Source organism: Argiope bruennichi, chromosome 11 (genome assembly GCF_947563725.1).
Source record: "Argiope bruennichi chromosome 11, qqArgBrue1.1, whole genome shotgun sequence".
NCBI classification, from domain to species: domain Eukaryota; kingdom Metazoa; phylum Arthropoda; class Arachnida; order Araneae; family Araneidae; genus Argiope; species Argiope bruennichi.
The window spans coordinates 62,513,794-62,531,867 of NC_079161.1; the positions used below are offsets into that span (position 1 = coordinate 62,513,794).

At 31.3% G+C, this 18,074-nt stretch overlaps 1 protein-coding gene across 1 annotated transcript in view; it reads left to right on the plus strand.

Annotated features, from left to right (window-relative positions):
* LOC129956574 (uncharacterized) overlaps positions 1-18,074 on the plus strand; it is a 634,064-nt gene that overhangs the window by 93,475 nt on the left and 522,515 nt on the right. The gene's annotated exons all lie outside the window — the stretch shown is intronic.

Below are 18,074 nucleotides of genomic sequence, written 5' to 3' on the forward strand. Positions count from 1 at the left end.
ACCTGCTCGTAATTGTAACCGTGAAGTGAGCAGGGTGCTACTTATCTGTCTGTACGTCTATTAATCTATGTAGTATCCTATTATTAAGAGATTCCATTTTATCGTGGTTTAAGTATTGCTTTTTCTGTTTAATTTAGAAAAAATGTAATTATTAGTCAATAAATGTAACAATATTTTAAAAGAGGTTTTTAAGAATATATTATATATATATATATTATATGCAATTAAAGATACAATTTAAGATTATTTTTTTATTTTTTATGTTTCTGATTTTTTTTTACTTTTGTATATAAAGATTTACACAATTCTGATTGAACAATAAAAAGTCATTAAATTGTTATATTAATGTAAATAAATAAATAGAGAGGCGGTTCCGTATTTGTTTCCTGCAAAAAGGAAATAATACAATCTTTCCCATACATATTTTATTTATTTTTTTTGTTATCTCTTTTTTTTTTTTTTGTTTAGATTAAAATTGTAATCTCTGAAAAAATCTAAAAATGTCCTGTCACTCTCTTTAAAAGGGAAAGAGTTCATTTCTCTTCAACTGAAATTTCACTTTCCAAGCTGTGGAGCCGAAAGTTGGAGCTTTCTTACGGCGCGTGCGCAGGGATCAACACTTTACTTTTGACAGCACCTTCCCTTCACAAATTGTGGCGTGCAAGGAATTGTACCTTGTTACAACGTAAGTGAAAGGGTAAAAATCGGTATTTTCTGAGTGTTTCTTCTATGAAAGGAGACATGTCTTGTTTGCTGCCTTTCTCTTGAAAACTGAAAGCTTTAAAAAGAATGCGCAGGAGATAATTGATAGATACAGATATCCAGTGTAAAATTAAATAAATTTATAATCATATTTTAAAAAATGAAGAAAAAAAATTAAAAGGTTTTTGCAGTTTTGCATTACCTTTTCATGAGCCATCTTATTGATTAATTAAAAATAAATTAAATAAAATTCAATTGTCATATCAGAAACTACTCATATGAAATTACCAGTTTGCAAAACAAACAATCGGATAAATATTTCCCCTGCCTGCTTTTTCTAGCTTTTCTGTTGTAGTTAAAATATATTTTAGCCTTAGGAAAAAATTATGGGATTTGTAAAATTTTATCCAAAGGGAGCAAACAATATGTCATTTCATTGCGAAAACACAAACACTTTTTGAAGCCCGGATTAAAATAGATGGCCATTTATCAAGGAAATGTCTTTCAAAAATAAGGTAGAAGCTGACGTTTTTGACATCTCTCTGCGTTTATTTGTCTTTTTCCACTTTGCTGAAACGAAAGAGTTGTGTACCTAAAAGCTGGGATTTCTTTTTTTCTTCCTCTTTCTGCTTGGAGGAAATACATAAATAAATAAGAAAAGCATATTTTGTGAAGAGTGAATTTAGTTTTCTAATAGGATTATTTCTAATTTTTGTGATGATTGGAAGTATTTTACAGGTAGTAGAATCTAACGTTATTTTTAATGTACATTTATTACATTTAATGTACATTAAAATTTATTACATACATATTCATTTAAAAATAAACTCATCTCAGCAGTACTAATGCGCTTGATTGAAATATTTTTTCATGTTGCATTAAAAACTGAATTCCCCCCATCAAATTTGATATCAAAAACATATACAGAATTTGCCTAGAGTTTCTATTTGATTTATGACTTTGGAATCTGCATTTGGTGAATATTGAAATATGTAAATAAGATTCATGAAGGACAAACCATGATGCAAGTGTTCATGAAAAAGTACATTCAGGTAGTTAAAAATAATATTAGCTTAAATGTGTGAGGGAAGTTTATATTCCTGAAAAGTTTGCAGAAGACCCTCCCCCCATTTATGTTTCATTTTTTTAAAAAAATAAGAAATATTCAAAAACAAAAGACAGATCAAACAAGGCAAATAAATGATAAAATTTAATTGTCAAAGATTTGTCAGTGTTTCTGTTACACTGGTTGATAAAAAATGAAAATTCCAGAAATTGTTCTTCCCATTTCTACACCCCAGTTGCACCTTATCTCAATTTTTCCAAATCAACTTTCCAACAATATTTTATACATACATGTTACACCTTACACCACTGTATGATACTTCAAATCTGAGTGTAATTTAAATGCATATAGTTAAACCTCATGGGCCCCCTGACTAATTATTCCCATTTTGTTCTTTAACAAAAAAACAGTTACCATCTTAATGGCAAAAAAATATTCCAGACAAATATGAGGCTTGTTATTGTGAGAATAAATTCTTCTCAGCATGTGTTCCAGGTCATTTTTCCTACCTTGTTTTTTACGAAGCAAACTATGATTGCCTAAGTGTTTGTCGTGAATCCCAGAAGTTTTGGAAAAACACTAAAAAACATACTCTCAGTAGAATTTCTTTCTGCTTTTATAAAAAACTTTCCACCTAAAAAGCTTTTTGCGAGATTTTGTTTTTCTTTGTTTGTTTTTTCCTTGATTACTTGTCATAAGATAGCTTTCTATGTTGACAAAAGGTTTAGTGGCTGTTATGGATTTTTGAGATAAAGAAAAACACACCAGCGAATTACGAACATGGATTACGAAAAAGAGAAACTTCGAAAAACAATTCGTCTCGTTTTCTCTCTAAGAAGTAATTGAAAACCTTTCATGTCGACATATAGAAAAAAGCATGAAATAGTTTTAAATGTCATTGAGATAGACGTGATAGAATGGATTGGAAATAAAGTTTTGCTTCTTTTAGTAAAACATAGATAGATTAAAAATAGTCCGATAGTTTTGTTAGTTTTGCTAATGTATAGTGCACGCACTCTAATATCAGTCCAATGGTTTATATTTAAATTATTATAAATAAAACTTTTATTCCAAATGCGGAAATGTTTATTACGCCGACGTACTAGGGGTAGCGCGTCTTCCCCGTGATCTGGGCGTACCGGGTTCGAGTCCTGGTTCGGTCATAGTTGTTCTTCCCTCTGTGTTCTATCTGTGAGCTGCATGAAAGAGCGCCTCCCCCACCCCCTGTAAAAAGGGGTTGTGCAAGAGATTGTGTGAATGTCATCTTCATGTGAGCTAGAAGTCAAACATCTGCCCTCGGGTATCCAAGGGTCTTTACCCTCAGAAACTACTGCAACCCCTTTCCATTGTAACGGGGACACGACATCATCATCATCATCAAATGTTTATTGAGACATAAATAATTATATAAAATATTGTTTGAGTCAATGATCCGATGTAAAAACTCTAAAAGTACAGGGTGTTTATTAAAGTGATCATATTCAGAGCCCTCTCGAACCCTTTCTGCCAATCGGATTTTAATGAAACTTGGTATATATATTATATGGACCATGTGGGAAAGATTTCTGCAATGGAAAAATAATTCAAATTTTGCACCGATTCAACAAACCCATACGGTATACCATATAAAGCATGCATCAAAAACGCCCAACCACCTTCAGAACTCTTCAAGCTCTTGGGGAACTCCAACGTAGGGGATGCTAACACATTCGCCCAAGAAATCCTCAAGGCTCTTTACCCTCCAGCCCAAGATACTGCACTTCCCGAAATCCCTAATAGTCCTTTCATTCCGGAACCACCATTTTCAAAAAACGAAATAAAACAAATCCTTCGTAAAGCTCCGCCTAAAAAAGCACCAGGTTTTGACTCCATAGACAATATAATATTGAAAGAAATTAACAAGAACTTCCCGGATATTCTCCACGCCTTCTTCAATAAGTGCCTCCAACTGCAATGCTTCCCCACTCCACTCAAAAAAGGAATGATAATACTGTTTCACAAGAAGGGTAAGAACAAAACAGACATCAGTTCTTATCGCCCCATCTCTCTTCTTCCCACCATTGGCAAAACCCTTGAGAAACTCCTTTTGCAGAGACTTAATCACCACCTCAGAGTAAATGACTTGCTCCACCCAAACCAATTTGGTTTTAGGGATGGAAATTCCACAGACCACGCAATACAGCAATTAACAGAAAAAATCCATAATTTCAAACAGCAAAACGAACACATTCTGGTAATTTCTTTAGACATCCAAAGAGCTTTCGATAATCTGCAATTCTCTTCCATCCGCAATAGCCTCGATAAACTTAAATTCAATTCAAAAACTACAGAAACACTTAAAGATGTCCTAGAAAATAGAGAAGTCCTTCTTCAAACATCTCAAGGTACTGTCGCCTGGTCACAGCAGAAAGGCTGCGCGCAAGGATCCTGTTCTGGACCAGTTTTTTGGAATCTTGTAGCAAACGAAATTCTTTCTGAAAAATGGCCACCTAACATTCACCTCCAGGCATTTGCAGACGACTTTGTTCTTGTAGTAGCCGAATCAACAAGAGCAAAATTGAAATCAGCCGCCCAGGATGCTCTCTCAATCTTCAAGCGCTGGACCGACAAGCATCACCTTCAAATCTCCGTAGAAAAATCATGTAATATCTTGATAAGCAAATTAGTCAATGGCCCAACAATTAAATGGAATAACGTAACAATAAAAAGGCAACAATCTTTAAAATATCTCGGTGTTACTATCGACAATAAGCTAAACTGGATTCCTCACCTCCTTAACACCAAAACGAAGGCGATTCTCTTATACCAAAATCTCTGCAGAATTGCTGGTTCCACATGGGGTCTGAAAAAAGAATTCAGGCGTCATCTCTACTTCACCGTTGCCGAGAGAATGATCCTACATCGAGCATCAGCTTGGGCCTATCCTCTCTCATCCCGACAACAAAGAATCCTAATCTCAATACAGAGAAAATTTCTCCTGAGTATTTCTGGAGCATTCCGAACAACATCCACGGCAGCACTGCAAGTTATAGAAGGAATTCTTCCACTTCACATCAAAGCGCAAGCAGAAGCAACCTATGTAAGAGTAAGTCGTCTTCAATTACCTAGCCATTTTCAGAATATAACATTCCATCCTGAGAACTTCGAGATGAAATGCTCTCACACAAAAATCTTCCCCTCAAACTTTCTTCTTGATTACATAATTTCCCTCAAACAAGAATTCCAACCTACAAACAAGACGGATATTTTTACAGATGGGTCCAAAATCGAAGGGAAAACCGGCTTTGCCTACTGCGTATTCCAAAACGGACAAATTACTCATCAGTGGCTCGGCAAACTGAACGAAAATAATTCGGTCTTTCAGGCAGAGCTGCTGGCCATTAAGGAAGCATGTAAATGGGCTAGCAAATACGATCATAACGCTAAAATATGGAGTGATAGCGAGTCCAGCTTAAAAGCGATCAGTTCATTCTCCACCTCAAGCCCAATTGTTCAGGAAATTCAAGCCATTCTGCTCCCCCAACCTTCTATTAAGTTAGGATGGGTTAAAGCACATGTAGGCCACAACGGAAACGAGGTTGCAGATTCCTTAGCCAAACAGGCCATTTCTGAAGGTACGCCCGTTCAATACCCAGTTCCTAGAAGCCATCTGAAAAGTATTGTAAATAAATTGAGCCTACAGCGATGGCAAGAAGAATGGGATAATGGCTCAACTGGCAGAAACATCCATCAAATCATCTCGAAAGTGTCCTTTAACCCATCATCTTGGAATAGGCTTGACATTATCTTTGCAACTGGCCATGGCCCTTTCCCTTCATATTTCAAGAGATTCCATATTAAAGGATCTGATCAATGTGGCTGCGGCGAAGTAGGCGATCCCCTTCATTATGCCACTAGTTGCCCTCTCACCACATCTTTTCATCTCAAGAAACCCATCCACGACCTAGAAAATATCTGGTGGACCAACGTTATGAGAAACAAGATGTCCAAGGTTAAAATTAGAAATCTTGTGCGGTTCCTACAAGAGAACGAGGAATTGATTTCTCCAGACCCAAGCCCAGTATAAAATTTTCATTTCATTTCTCAACCAAGCTCTTCTCCAGAATATATTACCTTCAATAGATTTCATCTGCTCATACTCCCCACCGAACACCTCCCTCATCATTATAATATTGTATATAGTTACTTTTTATGTGTATTGACGATATTTTATGCCTTTTTATGTGTATATTGATATTTATGTCTTTTTTTGTGTATATTGATTTTTTTGTCTTTTTATGTGTATTTCTTTTATCTTAATAAATTCTCCCACGTATATCCTTTCAACCGACAGGGAATCCTAGAGATTCCAAGTTCGGGGATATTCTGTGGCGAAAGAAAGAAAGAAGAAGATGGTACTTTAACCCTCTCTAGGGCCGTGGGAAGTATGCTTCGCACCAAATTTATCAATTTTTGTATGAATTTATGTAGGTTGGCATAAGTTCTGACCATTTTTTTAGAAAGACAGAAACTTAGATGCTTTAGTTCTTTATCTCAATCAAAATGATGAGCCTTGATTTGTTACTTAATTATTAATTAACCAAAGTAATTAATGAATCAAATTAAATTTATCTAATAAGCTAAATGAATCCCTTTTCTTATTCTAATTTCAAGACTAAAAATATTTTAACATAATATGACTAGAAAAAAATGGCCTTTTAAAGGGTTAAAAAAATTCCTAATGCAAATTAGGGAAATTTGTAAAGAGACTTGCAGACGGAGACCGAAAATCATTATGCGTGCCTTTGTCATTCCTAATCATGCATGTTCTGGTAAAATCGTTTTATCAACATGGCAACAATAGCTTGAATGCATTGAGTAAATAACGCCATTTAAAAGAACTGCGAAAAGGGCCAATGTCGAAGAATAGTTTGAAGAAGATTTTTAGGAAATTGGAAGAGACTGGAGACTTGATGTGCTAGCAGGAAGAGGGTGGAAACTTGTTGCGAATAAAAATGTCGAAGTCGCTACTGCTGTGGTTGAAAGACCCTCCAGTTCCAGCTATTTTTCAGTAAGTGCTCCATTGGTGACATGTGAGTTGCCGATTCCATGGTCGATATTATGAAAAATTATGCGATCCCTTTTAAAAAGGTATTCGTATAAGATCAACGGGGTGCAAATGCTGCAACCTTAAGATCTCCAGACACACTATGAATTTTCTTGCCGATTTTTGGTGAGAACGGAAGTTAATGACGTGTGGCCTTGGCAAATTCTGTGGTCAGATGAGGTGCACTTCTATTTAGAAGGAGCGGCGAATAATCAAAATTGCCATATATGAGGTGCTTCACCTCCTATTGTCCTGCACCAATAACCATTGAGTTCTGATTACGTGACTGTATGATGTGGATTTATTGCTGATTTTATCCTCGGACCATTTGTTTTCGAAACTCTCACTCCTCAAGGTCTTAAAACATGTTCTGTCATGAGTGCATGGTATAGTGAACTTCTGCCAAATTAGGTCATTTCTGTTCAAAAGTCGAAAGGTAGAAATTATAGGAGGAAGTATAGAGGAGTATGAATAGGTCATATGTAATTAGGTTTAATTAATCAATCTATGTAAATAAAAGTTTGGAATTCCTCTATGTTATTTGCCATACATTATAAAATATTTCTGATACAAATTATTCTAAATAATAATTTTAAATTCTTATTCTCAATTCTATCTTCTAAGACTAAAAATGACTAATTTCTGAAGGTGTGAAAATTATATGTAAAGATGATATTAGATTATTTGAAGGATCATTTCGAGAGAGATTAATCAATCAATAGACCACTCTAGGAAGCGTTTGTCGTTGATTGGTTTAAATAAATACTCCAAATAACAAATATATCTAACGACTTAGAAGTTACTTACTTTGAAATTACTTATCCAGAATATATTAAAGAAAAAGTTGTAAATATATTTTCATACCAAACAACGCCAGATATATCAGATAGTATTACACTCATGTCCATAAATTAAGGATAATGCACGTTCAGGAAAAGAAAGAGTCAGAAGCAAAACCAATGTGACTTGTTTGTAAAGCCTATTAAACAAAAGGTAAAGAGCAAAAAAGACGCTATATGTTTGGTAACATTAATAAAAATTACGATTTTTTGCAAATTACAAAAAAAAAATTATTTACAGAAACTAAAATTACATGATTGGTATGATGGTTAATACATAGTATGTCTCCAAGACTACATCACTCATCAAGCAATGCTCTCCGAAGTTCCGGTAGACATGTAGGAGGTAGTTGACGGGCTGCAACTCGTCGGCCAAGCATGTCTCACACATGCTCTACTGGATTCTTGTCCGAATGCTGGCCTGTCCATACGGGTGATATCCACCGATCGAAGGAATTCGTTTACGATATTTGCAGGGTGAGGACGGGCGTTGTCATCCATAAACACGAATTCTTCGCCCATGGCGACATGAATTAAATGCACATGATGTTCCAGAATGACGTCCCGATAGATTTGGCCTGTCATGGTTCCAATTTGAACATGCAGGTCAGTTCTGGAACCCAGAATAATTCCTCCCCAAAAGCATTCCTCCTTCCTGCACCACCGTACCGGTGTCGTTCAGTGATGTTCTCTTGGTGGTAACGGGTACTTGGCGCTCTCCATATGAAAGTCCGGAGATAATCAGACTGCAAGCTAAACCTGGACTTGTCGAAAAACGTCACACAACCCCACTGTTGTGGTGTCCACAATGCATGCTCTCTACTCCAGGCTAACCGCAGGCGACAGTAAGTTGCAGTAAGTGGAACACATCTGACAGGTCTACGAGCATATAGACCAATCTACCCTTAGCGTTTGTACACGGTCTGCCTTGAAACTGTCTTACCAGTGGCTGAAGAGAGCTGACGAGACAGGTCTGATGGTGTGCTCCGTCTGTTTTTTTTTAGCAGTAACTGCCAAATACCGGTCCTCATTCAGTGTTGTAACTCGAGGACGACCTGTCCTGTAACGTCTACTCACATTACCATCATCTTGGAATATTTGCCAAAGCCAAGGTATAACTCTCTGGACGATTCCGTGTTCCTCGGATATGATTTTTGAAGATGTGTGTAGTCATTTTACGGGTGATATATGTATTTTAGAGTTCAATTTCCGCGTGACTCTGAATTATCCTTAATTTATGGACATGAGGTAAAAACTTTTAAGAAAATATATTAAATAATATAAAAATATTAAGGTAAAAATTACTCATCTCGCTGTTGCAGGAAAAAGAATATTAAACCAAAATGTAGAACACTGTTACCGTATGTAGATCATCTTAACATTTTTGCTTTATCATTCCGAGGTATGTGTTCATTTCATTTAATTAAACGTAAAATAAGGAGTATAATTTTTTTTACGGTTTTATTCATTTTGAAAACAATGTGATAAAATTTTTAAGAAACAAAATATAAATTGGAAAAAAAATAATGTAAATATTGTTATGAATTTGTAATATTGCTTTCGGGCACCTTACATTTCTTAATCAGAGAGACAATTTTGCAAATATAGTAATAGCTGATGAAAAAATGCCACAACAAATAACTCGAATTTTGGTAATAAATTTGACGATTTGGCAACTAATTTGAAAAACAATGAAGCATCCAGAATACTTGAGAATCTTGGTAATAGCTTCGTAAAAATCGAAATCCAGAGTTTGGTCTAGAACATTCGATGTCTGTCATGGATGCTATAAAAAGCGGAAGTACACAAACGGGAGTTAAGTCAAGAGAAGTAATAGTTGGATAAGGGCTTTCTTTGGAGTGCTGTTCTCCAGTGACTTCTTTTTAAATGTTTGTGCTGTTACGGTTTTTATATTGCAGATTTGCTGCTTATGTGTTATGATTTACTGCAACTGATATTTTGGTTATACTTCAGTTCTGTCTTGTCATTTGCATTCCATGCTTTTTGTGTGTGTGTGTTTAGAATAATGCTTCATTATCTTATATTGAGTAAGTTTTGCTTTACATTGTAAACTCACCGAAGGATTTTATTTTTTTTCTTTAACGATATATATATCGTCAGTCCAGTGTAGAAAATTGGCTTTCCAAATTCTACGACTGTTTTTCAAATTAAAGTACAGATATCTTTAAAGACGAGGAATTTTTTTTTAATTCTTAAATTCATATATCACACAATGTATAAACCGAATGTGATATTCTATGTATAGGTCATTGCATCATCTTCCTTTGTTACTTTATATATGAGACAATATCTAGTAGTCCTAATTTTGTTTTCTTTGTCGAACTACATCAGCATAAAAATATGTTTATTATGGTTGGATTGTAAAAAATATATGATCAAGTGACTGAAAAATTCAGTATAAATTTGGTGACTAAAAAAACAAAAAGTTTTACAAAAATAGAACATTTTTAAAAACTTATTCAAATTAAAGAAAGAATTGTAATGAATTAAAATTTAGTTCACTAAAAATCTGACTTTATCGACTTCTAAAGTGTTGTAAAGATATTTTCTATTTCTGTTTTATTATGTGAGAAAAGAAAGCCACATAGCCAGTCATTTATGTTCTCAAGATCTCAACAAAACATTTACTTCATTTTTCACAGATTCATCTCAAGCAATGTATTTTTGATAATTCGCTGTGTTATAAGGAAATTCGTAGATTTTTTTTAAAGAAGAGAACTACGAACTGAAATTTTATACCAATATTAGGCAGTGGAATCATCCGAGATCTGAACGTATCATCCAATCCATCGATTCACAACTTGATCCATTCAACGGTTCTAGTGAACGGATTAGACCGAGAAAAGAGCTCACTGAATAGAAATCCTTAGAGCTGGTGCATCAGCGGACTGCACCCTGACACCCTTATTAATTTTTCTATTATTCATCCTGAAAGCACCCCTCGTCAAAGGAGAAGTGTGCACATAATTAATGTCGGTGCAGTTTAATCTGCCGTTTAATCAAAGGAGAATCCGCGCATCCATTTTGCTCGCAACGAACTCTTGCCGTTGTTGCGCATATTAAAATATTTTAGAGTCATTATTAGATTTGGAGAGAGAACTTGGGGATAATTAGAGAAATATATTAAATAATAATAAAAGAAAAGTTTTCCTTGCTGTATGTGCCTTGACTGAAGCTGAACTTTATGCTCTGGCTAATGACATTCATTGCTTAATGTTGACATGCTATGAATAGTAATTTCGATGTATTGTGAAAGGGATTGTTAATTGTGTTAAGAGATAGAATAAGTGGTGTTTCGAAGGTCTAGAAATAATCGTTTTAATGTCTTCATATCCGAACATTAATTTAATCAAAGATTTCTATATTTAACTATGCACATTTATTACTTTGCAAAATCTACAGCCTTTTCACCTCCTCATATACGTTGTATAGAGAAAGTATAATAATCGTCAAACAATTCGAACTCGAAATTTCAACAAATTTGCACGTTTTAGATCTTCATGAGTTCTTAAAACACATTTTTGGAAAATATCTGTTGCACTATGACAAAAATAATTCAAAATAACTTCAACCGTCGAGCTAGACGGGTGAAATTTAGTATACTGCCTTTGCACTAAATTTGTAGATTTCTGTCAAATTTTGAGTAAACTCTGTTTAGATTATGTTCGACTGTAGGCTATTCGAATCTAAGTTATCACAATAATTACAAAACAAAGAGAGCTAGATTGATAAAATTCACTGCCCAGATTTGACATTTATAGTGTATATACTACTGTCAGATTTTGAGTCAAATCCAATATGGGTTGATTGTCTGTAGTTTTAGAAATAAGTTAAAGCAATCATTCAAAAACGCAGTTGTCTGAAATGTATCAAATTTAGTATATGAATTTGTGGCTACAAGTGCAATTTGTGTCACTAGAATATATTTGTTTCAGTCGGTTGAGAAAACCGTGTCTAAAAGAATTCGATTTTTGAATACTTTCATGGAATACTAGAGATTAATTGTCAGAAAACTCGCCAAAGATGACACAATAGATTCAGTAAAAATACTAAATTTATGCCAAAGGGTAATATTTTATAAATATTTTCAGCCAATGCCATTTAAGGCGTTCCCTGATATGACAAGTTTATTATAGGATTATTTATTAAGTTTATTTAGTTTATTTTTTATTAAGATTATTTATTAAGTTTATTCAGTTTATTTTTTATTAAGATTATTTATTAAGTTTATTTAGTTTATTTTTTATTAAGATTATTTATTAAGTTTATTTAGTTTATTTTTTATTAAGATTATTTATTAAGTTTATTTAGTTTATTTTTTATTAAGATTATTTATTAAGTTTATTAAGTTTTGGTGTGACCACTGTCGTTGTCTTTTATTTGGTTTTGGTTGGCATTGGTTTTGTCCTATTTGGTTTTTTTTTTTTTTTTTTTTTTTTTTCAAATTTTTCCTGTAGTAATTTTTTTTTTTAATTTTAAGACTTTTGATGAAATTAATGACAAAAAAAACTTTCATTCATTCCTTTGTCATTTTTTTAAAAAAATTATATACATTTTTTTAACTTTTATTTATTTATTTTAAGCAAACTTTCAAAATTTTTACAATCTGAATTTGTAAAGCAATACCATATGCAAATATAAATTTTATAATATGTTCTAAATTTTATTTCTAGTTTTAATACATTCTAAAATATTATCTTTAATGCTTTAAAAATATTATCTTTAATAATTTAGAATGCATTAAAAATAAAAATAAAATTTAAATATTAAAAAGGAAAAATCGTTTTAAATAATACTCTGAATTATTAAAGTATTTTATGATAAAAATTAAAAAGTGATAAAAATTAAATTTTTTCAATAAAATTTTTAAACCCAAAATCTAATTGCTTTTTCAATATAAACGTGGGTATGCTATGATTAAATATGGAGCAAAATAGTGATTTCACATAAGATAAACCTAGTTTATTTTATAATCAATTCATTAATGATTTTATGCCAAGCCATTTACAGTTAAATTCTTCAATTTTCCATTACTTTTGGAAACCGAAATTTATTTTCTTAAACGGAATAAAATTGAACAGAACAAACAACATATTGAAATCCTTATTATTTAAATCCGAAATTAACAAAAATATAATTGTTATTTATTTTTAAACAAAAAAAAATTATTTATTATTCATTTTATATTTATATAAAGATGCTTATGATGATGAAGGTTCATTTTTTTTATCTACTTCTATTTTCACCAATATTTTGCTGGTATTAATACTTGATCAAATATGACACTAATCTCTTAGACCTTCTATTTTTTTTTTCATTTTTTCTGAAATGAAATATCTTTTTTTATATGTTATTTTAAAAACTTCTTTTTTTGTCAAAGATCTAATTAGATTAAAATCTTCAAAAAACTTAATCTCTTGGATTTTTTCTTTCATTTCCTATCAATGCATGTCACTTTTTCTAACGATTTTCTGAGATTAAGTAATTTTAAAGTTCAGAGATTTCCTTAGATGTGTTTTTTCAACTCAAATTATACCCAGTGTCGGAGCATTATTTTACTTATAATCCCTTTTTTTATCTCGTGTTGTTACTGTCAGAAATATTAATTTAATTCCGTTGAGATTTGTTTCGGAGTTCATTGCCTAAACACTGCCATTTCAGCTAAGTATTTGTGCAAATTAATTCTATTTTATCATTTTTTTTGTCAATTAAAATACAATAAATTTAATTTGCAGAAGATTTCTTTTCCAAACTTATTTTTAATTTACGGATTTGTTTACACAGCTTAGAACTCAATGAAGTGAGTCATGTGATGTCAGATGCAATTACGCATCGACTCTTAACATCTGCCTTTAACCTTTATCACCTGTTATACTTTTCTTGTGTTTATATGTATAAGTTATTTTTTTTCAGAATTAAATTAGAGTGGTATATTTGATATGCTTCCTATGCTCTTGTATTATTTTGTCTATTACAGCGGAAGGTTATAAAATTTTTGTTGGAGAATGCTGTTTTAATTTATATATTATATAATATTTTTTTTTAATGAGGAAGCCTTTACAAACCTTAGATATCCAGCTAAAATATAAAGTCCCTTTTTGCATTATGTCTTAAAAAAGTGTTGCATTTTTTATTCTTACTTTTAACTAGCCTCTCTTCGGCAACCAACTGGTTTTTCGAAAATTAATGGCCATATTTTTTTATATATATAAAATACTTCATGTAACTTGGTTTTAATGGCTTCTTCATCAAAATTTTATTTAGCTTCAAATTTTGATAGATATATAATTTATACCCTTCATACTAAATCATTCTAGAAGAGAAACCTTTCTCTGTTCTATTCATTTTACTTTACATTTTCCTTGTTTGCGAACAACTCCGATACAATTCATTAAAAATGGATACACTTTGCTGTTTCTAGTCTTTTAACAATGTAACATAATTTGTGACCTAAAACTATGAAAAATTTGGCATTTTTCTTCATGTTAATAGTATTTTAAATATAAATTTAAATATTTTACAGATTCTTCACAGCATTAAGCAAATATATTGCTTGCTTTCTAGAAATGTGCTTCGCTAATAATAATTCGTGTTAAGGTCAGATTCAGATTGTAATACAAAAACAAAAAATTCGCAATTTTAATACAGACTTTTATCAATAACTTTTGTAATCTTCTAGAATGTTTTTGTTTTATCGTTAGAGGTTTGTTTAGTAATCGTTTAGTCTTTTAAGTATTCTTGTTAGAAAATATGCTTGAAATATTTTTTTTGAAAGTTGATTAAATGTAGAAATAATTTATATTGCAAAAAACCATTAAAAGGATAATTTTTTGAATTGTAAGATTATAACTATTTTTGTATTGTTATATTTCCGAAAATATCGAAGAAAAAATTTAAATTTTGCTTAGACTTTAATAGGAATTTTTTTCAATATTAATTCTCACTAAAATTTTTAAAAATCTCCCAAAATGCTCATTTTTACTCGCAAAATATGCATATGTTAGTTCTAATAACTCTGATTCAAATGGTCTAACTTGTGGAAAGCCAACAAACCCACATACACACAAACAAATATGCAAACTCACTTTTATCTTTATTATAAGTAAAATCAAAGATGAAAAATATTATTAAGTAACCCATTTCAAATTATATTACCGTGCAAATAAAATAAAAATATCAAAATACAGTTCAATAAGACCATGAAGTTTCAAAATTTAATTGCATTTTTCTATTAAGAATATTTATGCGTTTGAGTCAAATAAGCAGTACTATAACACGATCTTTAGCAATAAATGTAAAGCAGCTTTCAATTGATTCATTATTTAAAACTGAATAATTAAATTTCTTGACTATGTAAAATGGTTGAAATTTTTCTTAAAAAGGACATAATACTGGCTTATTACTATAACACATATAAAATCGACTACTTTTATATTTTATCAACTATCTTTTCTCTCCTCCTAAACTGACGTTAAAGTGTTTATTATTCATTTTATATTCACAAAGCATTTTAAATTTCTATTCTGGATGCTATGTAATGTTTAAACTCCAGATTATTTTGTTCTTCTTTTTTTTCTCTCTTTCTTTTGCATGTCGTAGAATTTGATTAAAAATGACACTAATCTGATAGACATTCCAGTGTAGAAAGAATTTTTTTTTCTCCGTTTCTTGTGCTCAAGAGGGTTTTTTTTTCCGTGCGATTTCGGAAATTACTCTATTTTTACTCAAATAGTCTAGACTTTAACTAGATTAAAATCTCCTAAAAAAGAGAAAAAAGTTAATCCTTAGAACTTTTTGCCTTATTTTTCATTAATTCATGTCACTTTTCTATCATGGGCTCAGATTAGATGTTCTTAAAGTTTAAGGATTTCTTTTGAAGGAGTTTTTGTCTTTAGCCTCAAATTATGAAGAGTGAGGGGGCAAGATTTTTTTTCTTTCTTTCCAGTTTTTCTTTTTTTTTCCTATTTTAGGTTAGAATGAGTTTCTAACAGAATCATTGATTTTTATCCAGTTGTTATTCCCTTTTGAGAGCTATTTCTTTAGTTCTCTAAATTAAAATAAAAGCCTAGTCAATTTTTTTGTCACCGCATTGTCGATTCATTGGTAATAAAACTGGTATGCAAAAAAGTATATCTCATTATAGTATAACAGTTTATTTAAGGTATCTGTTAAAAAGACGTTTAAAAGACAGTTTTTAAGCAAAATTCACAAAATTTTATTATTGGTTTATTTTAAAACCCATTTATTTGGGTTCCCAAATCTGTTTTTAATTCTGCAATGAATAGAAACCGAGATATGTGATTTTTTATAAACCACTGTAGCTGGAAACGAAACCAGAAATCGAATGTTTTTCAACATTCTATCAAATACACGTTTCTCTGAATTATAATTTATTTTATAATATGTTCTATCAGCATGCCTCGCGTATTAGAATACATTTTGAGTAGTTTTTATTCCGAAAGGATTGAAAATTATACAGGCTTTTGAGCATTGTTTATGTCTATAAAGCACTTTTAGTATAAGACAAATGAAAACTTTAAGTGAATTTTTTGAAAAACTGGGATTTCGTAAAAAATTTCATATGCAAAACATGATATCTTAAAAACTCACTAATATATTGCATATATTAATAATTTTATTTGAATTATATATAATAATATTTTTGCATATATCTTATCTTAAGTATTCCAAAAGCAATGAACTAGGGATATAACTTTGAACTGAGACGTTTTTGTTTTAGAACTGATTAATATAAATTTCAACAACGATTTTAGTGAAATTTTCAATACAGAAATACACGATTAGCTATCACTTCTTTGAAAATGTAGCTACTTCTTAGATTCTAGTTCATTCCCTTCACTATAACTGTATGTTGTGTACAAAAATAATTAGAATATGAATAATAGATTTTTTTTGTAGAGTGTTTTGCTTTTTGTTGCAATTTTCACTATTTTTTACCCAAAAGGACATATTTTACAGAATCTCAAATGGCACAGAATTTCTTGATGATCACTGTTTTTCATCATATGCAATCACACTGATCCAGAAAATGAACTAAAGAAAGGCTCATTAGAAAGATTTTTCGAAAATTTGACTCCGTATTGTTTATTTTCGACTATTGCCAAGGTATAGACAGATTTTGCAACTTCAGCTCTAAATATTAGGTTCGTCAAAAAACAGTTATCAACCATGTAAATTAGACAATCAATTTTTTTTTAACAAGAAATCAATTATTTAAAAAAAATTGTGATGAAGGTAAGAGGAAAATATTGAAATAGAAACATCATCCATAAAATATTTTTAAATTTTTCCTTCTATGCCGTTTAATCATTTTGGACCAAATATTTTTTTTAACTATTTTGTTTAATGTCTGCTTTTTTACTTTCTCATTTCAAATTAGTGAGAAAGTATAGTTCAACTTCACTTCAGATTTTGACAAATATTCTTGTTTGAGTTCAAAACACAATTTGCACACAGTGTTTGTATGTGAGTGAACAAGTTAAATCAAAAACGTTTTGAGCTATGCGGATGCGGAATTTAGCATATTTACTTAAGACCAAATTTCAAATATCAAATTTTGAACGAAATTTATTCTGAGAAAATCTGTCTGACTGGTTGTTCGTATATAAGTTAACATGACAACTATAAAACGTAGAGAGTGAAACAAATAATATTCAGTACAGAGATTTTCGATATGCAGTGTTAGACACTTGTCAAATTTTGAGCCAAATCCAACTACGGATGGAATATTTATCGAACAGTGTTTTCAGAAATATGTAAACCCAATAATTCAAAAATTAAATGGCTTAAATTTATCAAATTTAGTATGAGATTTAGTGACTACAAATGCAGTTTTATGTCACGTTTTTGTTTCATTAGATTGGGAAAAACATGTTTAAAACACAAACTCGAATGTTGTATACGATTTGTCACATGCTCGGGATTAATGGCCAAATAATTCGCCAAGGGAGTATAAAACAGATTCAGTAAAAATGTTTAATTAACGATAAAAGTTAATATTTCTTAACTATTATATGTAAATGCTATGCAAGGCGTTCTCTGGCATGAAAAGTTTATTATAAAGTATACGAGTAATTTTTGAGGAGACCAGTTCCGCTAGTTTGAAAGTTGTGTTTCTGAAAGAAATTCCTGAACATAACTCTCCGAAAAAAGCAAGAAAGGTAAAATCTAGTTTATGAGATAAGCATCTGAAATAAAGATGTGTATCAAATTTCAAATCAAATTTGTCCTATGGGATGACCATCTGTCTCTCTGTACTTCCGTATGCACGTAAACGCGTTAACTCATATAGATGTAAGTCAATGAAATTTGGTGTGTGAACTTGTGACTATAACTATAG